Source organism: Trachypithecus francoisi, unplaced genomic scaffold (genome assembly GCF_009764315.1).
Source record: "Trachypithecus francoisi isolate TF-2019V2 unplaced genomic scaffold, Tfra_2.0 Lachesis_group13, whole genome shotgun sequence".
Classification (NCBI taxonomy): domain Eukaryota; kingdom Metazoa; phylum Chordata; class Mammalia; order Primates; family Cercopithecidae; genus Trachypithecus; species Trachypithecus francoisi.
The window spans coordinates 84,750,404-84,761,036 of NW_022681458.1; the positions used below are offsets into that span (position 1 = coordinate 84,750,404).

Here is a 10,633-nt window from a genome sequence, read left to right on the forward strand (position 1 = left end):
GTGGTCATTCAGGAGCATATTCTTTAAATTTAATCTATTTGTGCAGTTGCCAAAATTCCACTTGATATTGATTTCTAGTTCTATTCCGTGGTGGTCAGAGAAGATGCTTGGTATTATTTCAGGTTTTTTTTTTTTTAATGTTTTAAGTCTTGTTTTGTGACCCAACATATGTTCTATCCTTATTCATATGCTGAAGAGAAAAATGTGTATTCTGCAGCCATTGGCTAAAATGTTCTCTTAAAACATTCACATTTTTATTACATTAAAAATGTTCTCTTAGAACATTACATTTATATTGTTCTCTAATGTAAATATCTCTCAGGTCCGTTTGTTCTACAGCATAGATTAAATCCAATGTTTCTTTGTTAATTTTCTGTCTGAAAGATCTGTCCAATGCTGAAAGTGGGATGTTGAACTCTTCAGCTATAACTGTATGGGGGTCTATCTCTCTCCTTAGCTCAAACAATATTTGTTTTATATCTGGGTACTTCAATGTTGGGTGCATATATATTTATAATTGTTATTTCCTCTTGCTGAGCTGACCCCTTTATCATTATGTAATGACTTTCCTTGTCTCTTCTTACAGTCTTTGTCTTAAAGTCTATTTTGTCTCATGTAAGTATAGCTACTCCTGCCCTTTTTTTGGTTTCTATTTGCATAGAATGTCTTTTTCCAGCCCTTTATTTGCAGTCTATGTGTGTGTTTACAGGTGAAGTGCCTTTTTTGTAGGCAACAGATACATGGGTCTTTTTTTTAAAAAAAATTCTTTCAGTCACCCTATGTCTTTTCATTAGAGAGTCTGATCCATTTACAATCAATGCTATTATTGATAAATAAGGACTTACTTCTGCCCCTTTGTTATTTGTTTTCCGTGTGTGTGTGTGTGTGTGTGTGTGTGTGTATGTGAAGATCTTCTCTTCCTTCTTTCCTTCCTTCCTGACTTTCTTTCACTAAAGGTGATTTTCTCTGGTGTATGATTTAATTTCTTGCTTTTTATTTTTTGTGTATCTATACTATGTTTTTAAATTTCAAGTTATGAAGCCTGTAAATACTGTCATATAACCCATTGTTTTAAAGTGATGTCAGCTTAACACTGCATAAGCAAACAAATAAACAAGCAACAAAAAAACTAATAAAAACTCTACACTTTAACTTTATCCCCCAGGTTTTTAACTTTTTCTTTTCTTCTCTTTATGTCTTATTGAAATGTCTATGTGTTGAAAAGGTGTTATAGTAATTATTTTTCACTGGTTCACCATTTAGTCTTCCTACTTAAGAGAGTAAACACATCACAATTACAGTTTTATAATATTCTGTGCTTTTCTGTGTGCTTGCTATTACCAGTGAGTTTTCTATCTTCAGATGATGTCTTTTCTGTTTGGTTTTTGTTTGTTTTGAGACAAGGTCTCACTCTGTCACCTTGGCTGGAATGCAGTGGCACAATCTTGGCTCACTGAAACCTCTGCATCCCAGTTCAAATTATTTTCCCTCTTCAGCCTCCCAAGTAGCTGAGACTGCAAGTGCATGCCACCACACCCAGCTAATTTTTAAATAAAAATCTGGAGAGACAAGGTCTCACTACATTGCCCAAGCTGGTCTCAAGCATCTAAGTTTAAGCTACCCTCCCTCATTGGTCTCCCAAAATGCTGGAATTACAGACATGAGCCACTATACCTGGCCCTCAAAGGATTTCTTCTTGCTTGTTAGCATCTTTCTTTCCAGGTTGAAGAACTCCCTTTAGCATTTCCTGTAGGAAAGATCTGGTGTTGATAAAATCCCTCAGCTTTCATTTGTCTAGGAAAGTCTTTATTTCTCTTTCATGCTTGAAGGATATTTTCATCGAACGTATTCTAGGGTAAAAGTTCATTTCCTTCAGTACTTTAAATATGTCATGCCACCGTCTCCTGGCATATAAGGTTTCTACTGAAAAGTCTGCTGCCAGACGTATTGGGGCTCCTTTGTATGTTGTTTCTTTTCTCTTGCTGTTTTTAGGATCCTTTCTTTATCCTTGATCTTTGGGAGTTTGATTATTAAATGCTTTGAGGTAGTCTTCCTTGAGTTAAATCTGCTTGGTGTTCTATCACCTTTTTGTATTTGAATGCTGATATATTTCTCTACATTTTGGAAGTTCTTTGATATTATCCCTTTGAATAAACTTTCTGCTCCTATCTTTTTCTCTGCCTTCTCTTTAAGATCAATACTGTTAGATTTGCCCTTTTGAGGCTGTTTTCTAGATCTTGTAGGGATACTTCATTTTTGTTTATTCTTTTTTCTTTTGTCTCTTTTGACTATATATTTTCAAATAGGCTATCTTCAAGCTCACTAATTCTTTCTTCTGCTTGATTAACTATGCTCTTAAGGAACTCTGATGCATTGTTTTAGCATGTCAATTGCATTTTTCAGCTCCAAAATTTCAGCTCAGTTCTCTTTAATTAGTTCAATCTCTTTGTTAAATTTATCTGATGGAATTCTGAATTCCTTCTCTTTGTTACCTTGAATTTCTTTGAGCTTCCTCAAAACAGCTATTTTGAATTCTGTGTCTGAAAGATCACATATCTGTTTTTCCAGGATTGGTCTATGGTACCTTATTCAGTTTGGTGAAGTCAAGTTTTCCTGGATGGTCTTGATACTTGGGGGTGTTCATTGGTGTCTGGGCATTGAAAATTTAGGTACTCATTGTAGTGTACACAGTCTGGGCTTGTTTGTGCCCATCTTTCTTTTTTTCTTTTTTTTTTTTTTGGAGGCGGAGTCTCGCTCTGTCACCCAGGCTGGAGTACAGTGGCCGGATCTCAGCTCACTGCAAGCTCCGCCTCCCGGGTTTAAGCCATTCTCCTGCCTCAGCCTCCCAAGTAGCTGGGACTACAGGCGCCCGCCACCTCACCTGGCTAGTTTTTTGTATTTTTTAGTAGAGACGGGGTTTCACCGTGTTAGCCAGGATGGTCTCGATCTCCTGACCTCGTGATCCGCCTGTCTCGGCCTCCCAAAGTGCTGGGATTACAGGCTTGAGCCACCGCGCCCAGACATGCCCATCTTTCTTAGAAAGGCTTTCCAGGTATTTGAAGGGATTTGTGTCCCATGATCAATAATGCTGTGGTTCTTGTAGACTCATAGAGTTATCACCTTGGTATTCTTGGATAAAATCTAGAAGAATTCTCTGAATTACCAGGCAGAACTCTTGTTCTCTTCCCTGATTTTCTCCTAAATAAATGGAGTCTCTCTCTCTCTCTCTCTCTCTCTTCTCTCTCTCTCTCTCTCTCCCTCTCTCCCAGTCTGTGCTGAGCTGCTCAGAGCTGGGGGTGGAGGGATGCCAGGCCCCCTGTGGCCACCACCACTGGGACTGTGCTGGGTTCGATCTGAAGCCAGCATACCACTGGGTATTGCCTAAGGCCCACTGTAACCACTATTTGGCTACTGCCTGTGTTCACCCAAGGCCCTAGGGTTCTACAGTATGCAGATGGGAAGCCAGTCGGGTCTGTGTCTTTTCTGTTAGGGCAGCAAGTTTCCCCAGATCCTCGGCAGGTACAGAGATGCTGTCTAGAAGCCAGAGATTGGAGTTTAAAAAAACCCTAGAAATCTACCTGATATTTTATTCTACTGTGGTTAAGCTGGCCCTCAAACCACAAGACAAAAGTCTTTCCTGTTCTTCCCTCCCTCTTCCACTGGCAGAGGAGGCTCTCCCAGTGGCCACCACCACCACTGACCTGCAGGGAGTTCTGCTAGGCCACCACCAATGTTCACATAAAGCCCAATGGCTCTTCAGTCAGCTTGTGGGGAATGCTGCCAAGCCAGGCATGCCATGCCTGTGACTCACACTTCAGGGCAGTGGGCTCTCCTCTGGCCCAGGGCAGGTCCAGAAATGCTGTCCAAGAATCAAGGCCTAGACTCAGGGCACCCAAGAGCCCACTTGATGTTCTACTCCACTGTAGCCAAGTACGTACCTAAGGTGTCAGACAAAGTTCCTTTTACTTTTCCCTCTGCTTTTCTCAAGCAGAAGGAGTCTTTCATAGTAGTCCCTGCAGCTGGGAATGTGCTGGGTCTCACCTCTAACCAGCATATCTCAGACTCTCACCCAAGACCCACTGTATATTACCTTAGTATCACTTTTGGTTATTTGGGGCTCAAAGGCTCTTTAGTCAGTAGATGATAAATCCTGCCAGGACTTGGTTCTTCTCAAGGCAGTGGGTTCCCTTCTAGCCCAGGGTGTATATAGAAATGTTGTCTGGTGAACTCATAACTCTGCCCAGTGTCCTATCTTATTGTGGCTGAACTGGTAGTCAAGATGCAAGCCAAAGTCCACTTTCCTCTTAGCTCTCTTCTCCTTAAATAGAAGGAAGTCGTTTTTATTTATTTATTTATTTATTTTTGAGACAGAATCTTGCTTCTTTGTCCTGGAGGAGTGCAATACCACGATCTAGGTTCACTGCAACCTCCACTTCCCGGGTTCAAGCAATTCTTCTGCCTCAGCCTCTCCAGTAGCTGGGATTACAGGCATGTGCCACCATGCCCAGCTAATTTTTGTATTTTTAGTAGAGACAGGTTCACCATGTTGGCCAGGCTGGTCTCGAACTCCTGACCTGAAGTGACCCACCCACCTCAGCCTCCCAAAGTGCTAGGATTACAGGCGTGAGCCACCACGCTGGAAGGAGTCACTGTTGTTGCTGCGAGCTGCACTGCCTGGGGTTGTGGGAGGGATGATGCAAGCACTCCCTTAGCCACTCCAGCTGATGTTTCCCTAGGTCACATGCCTCCCTAGTCCACTGGCTCTAGTCCTATCCCAGCACTAGGACTTGCCTGGGAAATGCAGTATTTGTGTCCCTGACTGCCTTTTAATTTTACCTAGTACTCCAGAGCAGTTTAGCCCTTGGTGGTGAGGCTTGCAGAGAAACTCAAGTCCTGACCACTGGGATGGATGATCCCCTCTAGATAAGGCTGATCCAAATGATCCCTCTGTGGGCAGGCACTGGCTGAGTCCCGTTCAACTTTGCCCTCTGTCGTGACAGAACAGCACTGAGTTCAATATCAAGTCCTACAGTCATGTGCTCTCTCTCCCTAAAGTGCTCAGATTCCCTCTCCATGCCACGTAGCTGTTGCTGGGGAATAGGGAGGAGGTGGCATCAGCGATTCAAGACTGTGTCCTACCCTCTTCAGAGCCTCTTTCAATGATATAAAGTTAGATCCAGGTACTGTGACTCTTCACCTGACTTTTGGTTCTTAAGACTTTTGGCTTTTTTGTTTGTACCTAGTTGTTAAAATTTTGTGTTCCTTTGGGGGCGGACAATCAGTAGAGCGTCTATTTGGCCATCTTGCCCCGCCCCCCGTAAACACTGGCTTAATTGATATTTTTAGTGAAAAATGCCAGTGTGGCAGAGAGGAAAGAACATTGGGTTGGGAGTCAGCAGACTAGAGTTCTGATCCCAGCTCCATAACTAACTGGCTATGTGATCATAAGGAAACCATACAACCTTTCTTGTTCTCAGTTATCTATTAAATGAGGTTGGATAATTAACACTGTACTCAAATCAAGAGACTCGTGCATAGATAGAAACACATCTGTGATTTCTGGGCAGGGACAGGTAGAGATGGCTTGTCTGGAATGGGTAGAAATGTCCTATTTGAATGACACCAACATAAATGGAAAAGCTGCTGAACACTTGTGGGTAGCTCAGTTTGGGTTCATTCTTGAGACAGAGTCCACACAGTAATTTGGACAAGGGAAAGTTTAATATAAAGAGTTGTTAATTATAGGAAGAGACTACAGTAACAAAAGATTGGCTAGTAAGAAGTGAAGAGAATGCTAAATAATATAAAAATAGCAGATACAAAGAGCCACTATCCCCAGAGCTGAGCTAGAACATGCAAGAAAAAGCTCCCTGCACTCAAGGTTGAGATCCAGCCCATGTTTGGTCAGGCCTTTGGGAGGTGATTAGGTCACAGGGTGGAGCCCTCATGATTGAGCTTCAGGCCCTTATAAAAGGGACCCCAGAGAGTTCTCCATGTGAGGATACAACAAGAAGTCAGCAGCGTGCACCTGGAAGAAGGCCTTTACCAGGAACTGACCATGCTGGCGCTCTGATCTCAAACTTCCAGCCTCCAGAACTTGATAAATAAATTTCAGTTATTTAGAAGCCATCCACTCTATGGTATTTTGATGTAACAGCCTGAACAAGTCAAGACATTGTTGGAGGGCATGGCTGTGGTTCACAGAGTGGCTGAGAGATCACTGAGGTGCCATGCCAGTGGAACTTGCTGAAAATCCTCTCTCTAGGGTATCAGGGAGAGCTGTTCATAGGGACATGTCTCACCAGAGACATTCTGCTACAAAAGAACCCAAAGGCTTCTAGGGGAAGCTGACAACCACAGTGCACTGTAGAAGCCAGGCACTAAATAAGCTGTGTATAAGGCAAGAACTGGATGCTTAAGGAGTCACCCCTAATGTAGGAGCTGGGCACTAGAGAAGCTTTGCACTCTGCATAAGCTGGACGCTGGAGAAGCTGCCCACACTGCAGGAGCCTGCCAAGAGGGCTCACTAGAATCAGGGAGCAAACCCCTTTCTCCAGCAATGTCTCTTCAGTACACTCTACTAGCATAGCTTAACCTTGTGTCAGCTGACAACTGAAAACTAAAGGGTTCAACTTCATTTCACGGAGCAAGCAAAAAGGATAATTTTGGATCTCATGGGCACTAAATCAATAACTTGCACAGGTGGACATCAAAAGCAGTTTCCTAAAAGACAGAAGTTCATGAAATGTGTCTTGTACCTTGGCAATCATTTGTTCTGGAGGCAACTAGCCAGAGAGAGGCCTGCTGACCAAACTGAGGCCCTCTGGACAGCAAAGAGCCTTAACATTTTGAGTTTGATCACACCTATAATCCCAGCACTTTGGGAGGCCGAGGCAGTGGATCACAAGGTCAGGAGATCGAGACCATCCTGGCTAACACGGTGAAACCCCGTCTCTACTGAAAATACAAAAAATGAGCTGGGCGTGCTGGCGGGCAGTTGTAGTCCCAGCTACTCAGGAGGCTGAGGCAGGAGAATGGTGTGAACCCAGGAGGCGGAGCTTGCAGTGAGCTGAGATTGTGCAACTGTACTCCAGCCCGGGCGACAGAGTGAGATTCCATCTGAAAAAAAAAAATTGAGTTTGAATGCTTTAAGGAAGGCCATACCTGTTCTATTTATCACAGTCCTCAGTAACTCCGTAGGATCTTAAGCTCAGCAGCAAACTTCATACAAATATATGCTGGGCCCACATAAGCATCTGAGCACGTGGTCCTCAACCATTTAATCACTTCATTTTACAGGTGAGGAAACAGCATGCTTAAATGACTACTTCTGCCCCTACCCCCATCTCTGTCATAGTCACACAAAACAGGGGGGAGGTAATACAAAAACCTTCCTTTAGTGATGATTTTTCTCAAACATTTGCTTTGAATCTGGGCTGTTTGTATTGCACAGATTTTGCTCATTTACATAAAATCAGGACCGTTGGAATAAATATATTCAGGTAATCCTCTGAGGCAAGAAAATAACCAAACACTTACCCAGACTTGTTTCTTCTTGGGTTAACTAGCCTGATATTACATATGCCTTAATGTAAAATCCCATTCAAAATCTCCTAAAACAAAACCAGCACTTCACAATTTGTAATTAGTACTACAAGAACAATTTAATTGATTCTCCTGTTCTCCCTTCTCTTGCATTTTCAGAGCCATTACTTTCCATCTGATGAGGTTGTAGCGCTTTCTATCACTTCACCAGAATGGGAAATCTATGCTATTTTCATTAAGTAACTAAATGTTAGGCCATGTCCAATTCTTAAATAATTTCACACTCTTGGCAAGGGGGGAAAAAGATTACTCCAAGTTATTTCAAAGTTTTTACAGAATTGCTAATAATAATAACAGTAGCAATGCCTTACTAATGCAGAATACTTTATGGTTTATAAATATGTATAATATGTAGTATATGTGACATAATATTATAGATAAAATATATATAATTTCATTTGAAATAACTCTTTAGAAATGTTACTTGCTAGACCAGTTTTATTGCAACTTAAAGATGCTAAGGTGAAAAATAATTTGAAAACATTTTAGTTCATTCCAAACAGAAACATAAGCCTAATTATTTTATTTAAAAATAAAAGACACCTCCACACATTGACAACTACTGAAATTTTAGGTAAATAAGTAAGTTTCAGAAATTATTCTGGGGCACAGTATTTGTAAACAAATAAAAAATGGGCATGGTAAAAACTTGGAATCTGGCAGTCTGAACACATCGATTTGTAAATCTTCTCTGCCCATAATGGGTCACATTCATCTTCTCAAAGTTTTGGTTTTCCAATACCTGATGCAGGTAGGATTCCATATTCCTTTACAACTTTTGTTTCTCCCTCTCCCCACGAAGGCAGTGAAGAGGAATTCCCTATATCCTTCACCTCATTTGTCTTTCTTTGTCTTTACTCCTGATAGGGAAGGAGTTTGGTTTGTTTTCTTTTTCTCTCTCTTTTTTTTTTTTGTTTTTTGATGATAAATGCATTTCACTATTTATTTAGATGTTTAAGCTCTCACATTGTTTTTACAAGCTGATGAACACTGACAAATTATTTCTGCCACAGAACTAAAGCCACACATCCCCAGACAGTATAAATATATGGTTGAACTAACCTTAATATATATCACCATTTTATCAATTACATAATAAAACAAATTATCAAGTATCCAAATATTAAGTTACACAGCTCGAAAGGCATATAAAATATTAGATGTCTGCTCAGTTCATTTGCAGAAACCCACTTCTTTTTTTGCAAGAAAGGTTAGGAAGGGATGGAAATAAAAAATCATTTTCAAACAAAAATAAGTTGGTAAACAACTTCTGATAAATATGGAAAAAATTACAAGAATTTCAGAAATGTTATGATTAAGAATTGTTTTAGCTACAGTAACAAATCATCTCTACCTTTAAAAAATATTTTACTAAATTAAAGGGCATATCTCACATGGTCTGCACAAGACCAAGGCAATATTTTGCTAAAAATAATGAATAGCCCCCTCCCATTCTTTTCTCAGGCCGTCCCTGTGAAGTTGCACCTCAGATTGCAAACATTAAATTAACTGTAAGGCCTTTCTGTCTGAAGACATTAAAGACATGTGCTTCTATACAATGTAGATTTTTTAAATGGAGGTTTTTCATAACAGCGCAAAGTAAGATTTATTGAAACACATTAAGTAATCACTGTAAGACTTGGTAAAAAAAAAAAAAATGGTTAAGCAAACCTGATATATGCGAGTATGAAAGAGAGCAGGCAAGTCAGCATGTAGGCCCTACTTTCAATGTTTGAAATGATTGAAGGAATAAACTACATAAGGTCTAGAGTGTTCATAGTTCCTAGGATTTTAGTTCTGTATGGTACTAAAAATATACAAGTATTGTGCCAGGTGGCACCTAATCCTCCCAATTTTCTTATATATTGATAAGATTCTGGCATGGGAATAGATTTAAACAACACATAACTCAATACTGCATGATTTCAGGAAAGGTCAATTGGTACAAATGACAAGCACATTTTAAATGCTAACAGCAAGAATCTTTTGACAAGTGTCCAAATAGGTTGACTGTAACCCAAACACAGATGTTGTCAAATCTATCCAGCTTGTGGCCTGATAAAACTGCCTTTCAGTACTCCTGTGGAAGCTTCATTAGACTTGATCACTAAGCCAACATGTTGGCTAATATGTCTAATAAATCAGGTCCTATCTCAAGTTCCACTTCCAAGGCAGTAGCATCAGGGACCCTGATTTTATTGACTGCAACAGTTGTATCTATGACCACTGGAGTCTTTGAAGCGAAGCCACATCTTTAGGACAATACTTCTCCAAATACAAAAGTTAATTGCTGTTAAAAGCTCGACGCTGCTTTTGTCTTATGAATTGTACTGCATCTTCATCTTTCATTTTGCCTTCAATTAATGCTAAGGCAACAAGTACTGGAGCTCTCCCAAGGTCTGCAGTGCAATGAACAGCAGTACCACAACCAGGTTCTTTATGAAACTTAAATTTTACAGGACTTAACCAGTCATCAACAATCTGGTTGGATGGTGGTGCACCATCATCAAAAGGCCAATAGAGAACATGGATACCTTCTTTCTCCAAAAGAGTAGTGTCATAAGTTGCTTCACATACTCTTATCTATTGTGAAAACTCCATACTTCTTACGTTCCTCTATAAATTTGTTTAAGGTCACATTGGTTGGATTGTGTGTAGTAAGAAATCCTCATGCTCTTGTATGTGACTTCCACAGGAACTGGGTGGTTCATTCCAGCCATGTTAATTTAGTTAAAAGACACTCAATAGGTTTATGAAAGAATTTTAAAAGTTGAATATAGAAATGATGCAAAGAAACTGAAGTCTACTTCAATATACTCCACTTGAAATTCTCAGTGCTTTGAGTATGAAGTTGTAAGTAATGATAAATGAAACTAACCTCCTAACAAGAAGCGGCAATTCTCCAATCCAGTAATACCGAGGCAACAGAAAGGAAGTGCACTGAGGTTTACCCCATCCAGGTCAGAACTCTTGTAAAATGCCCTGTGGGTTTCAATACAACACTTCTGTGTCCAGGATAACCACTCTT

General features: G+C 40.4%; 1 pseudogene; it reads right to left on the reverse strand.

Annotated features, from left to right (window-relative positions):
* Positions 1–9,800: 9,800 nt before the first annotated feature.
* Positions 9,801–10,325, reverse strand: LOC117094979 (annotated as a pseudogene).
* Positions 10,326–10,633: the final 308 nt, after the last annotated feature.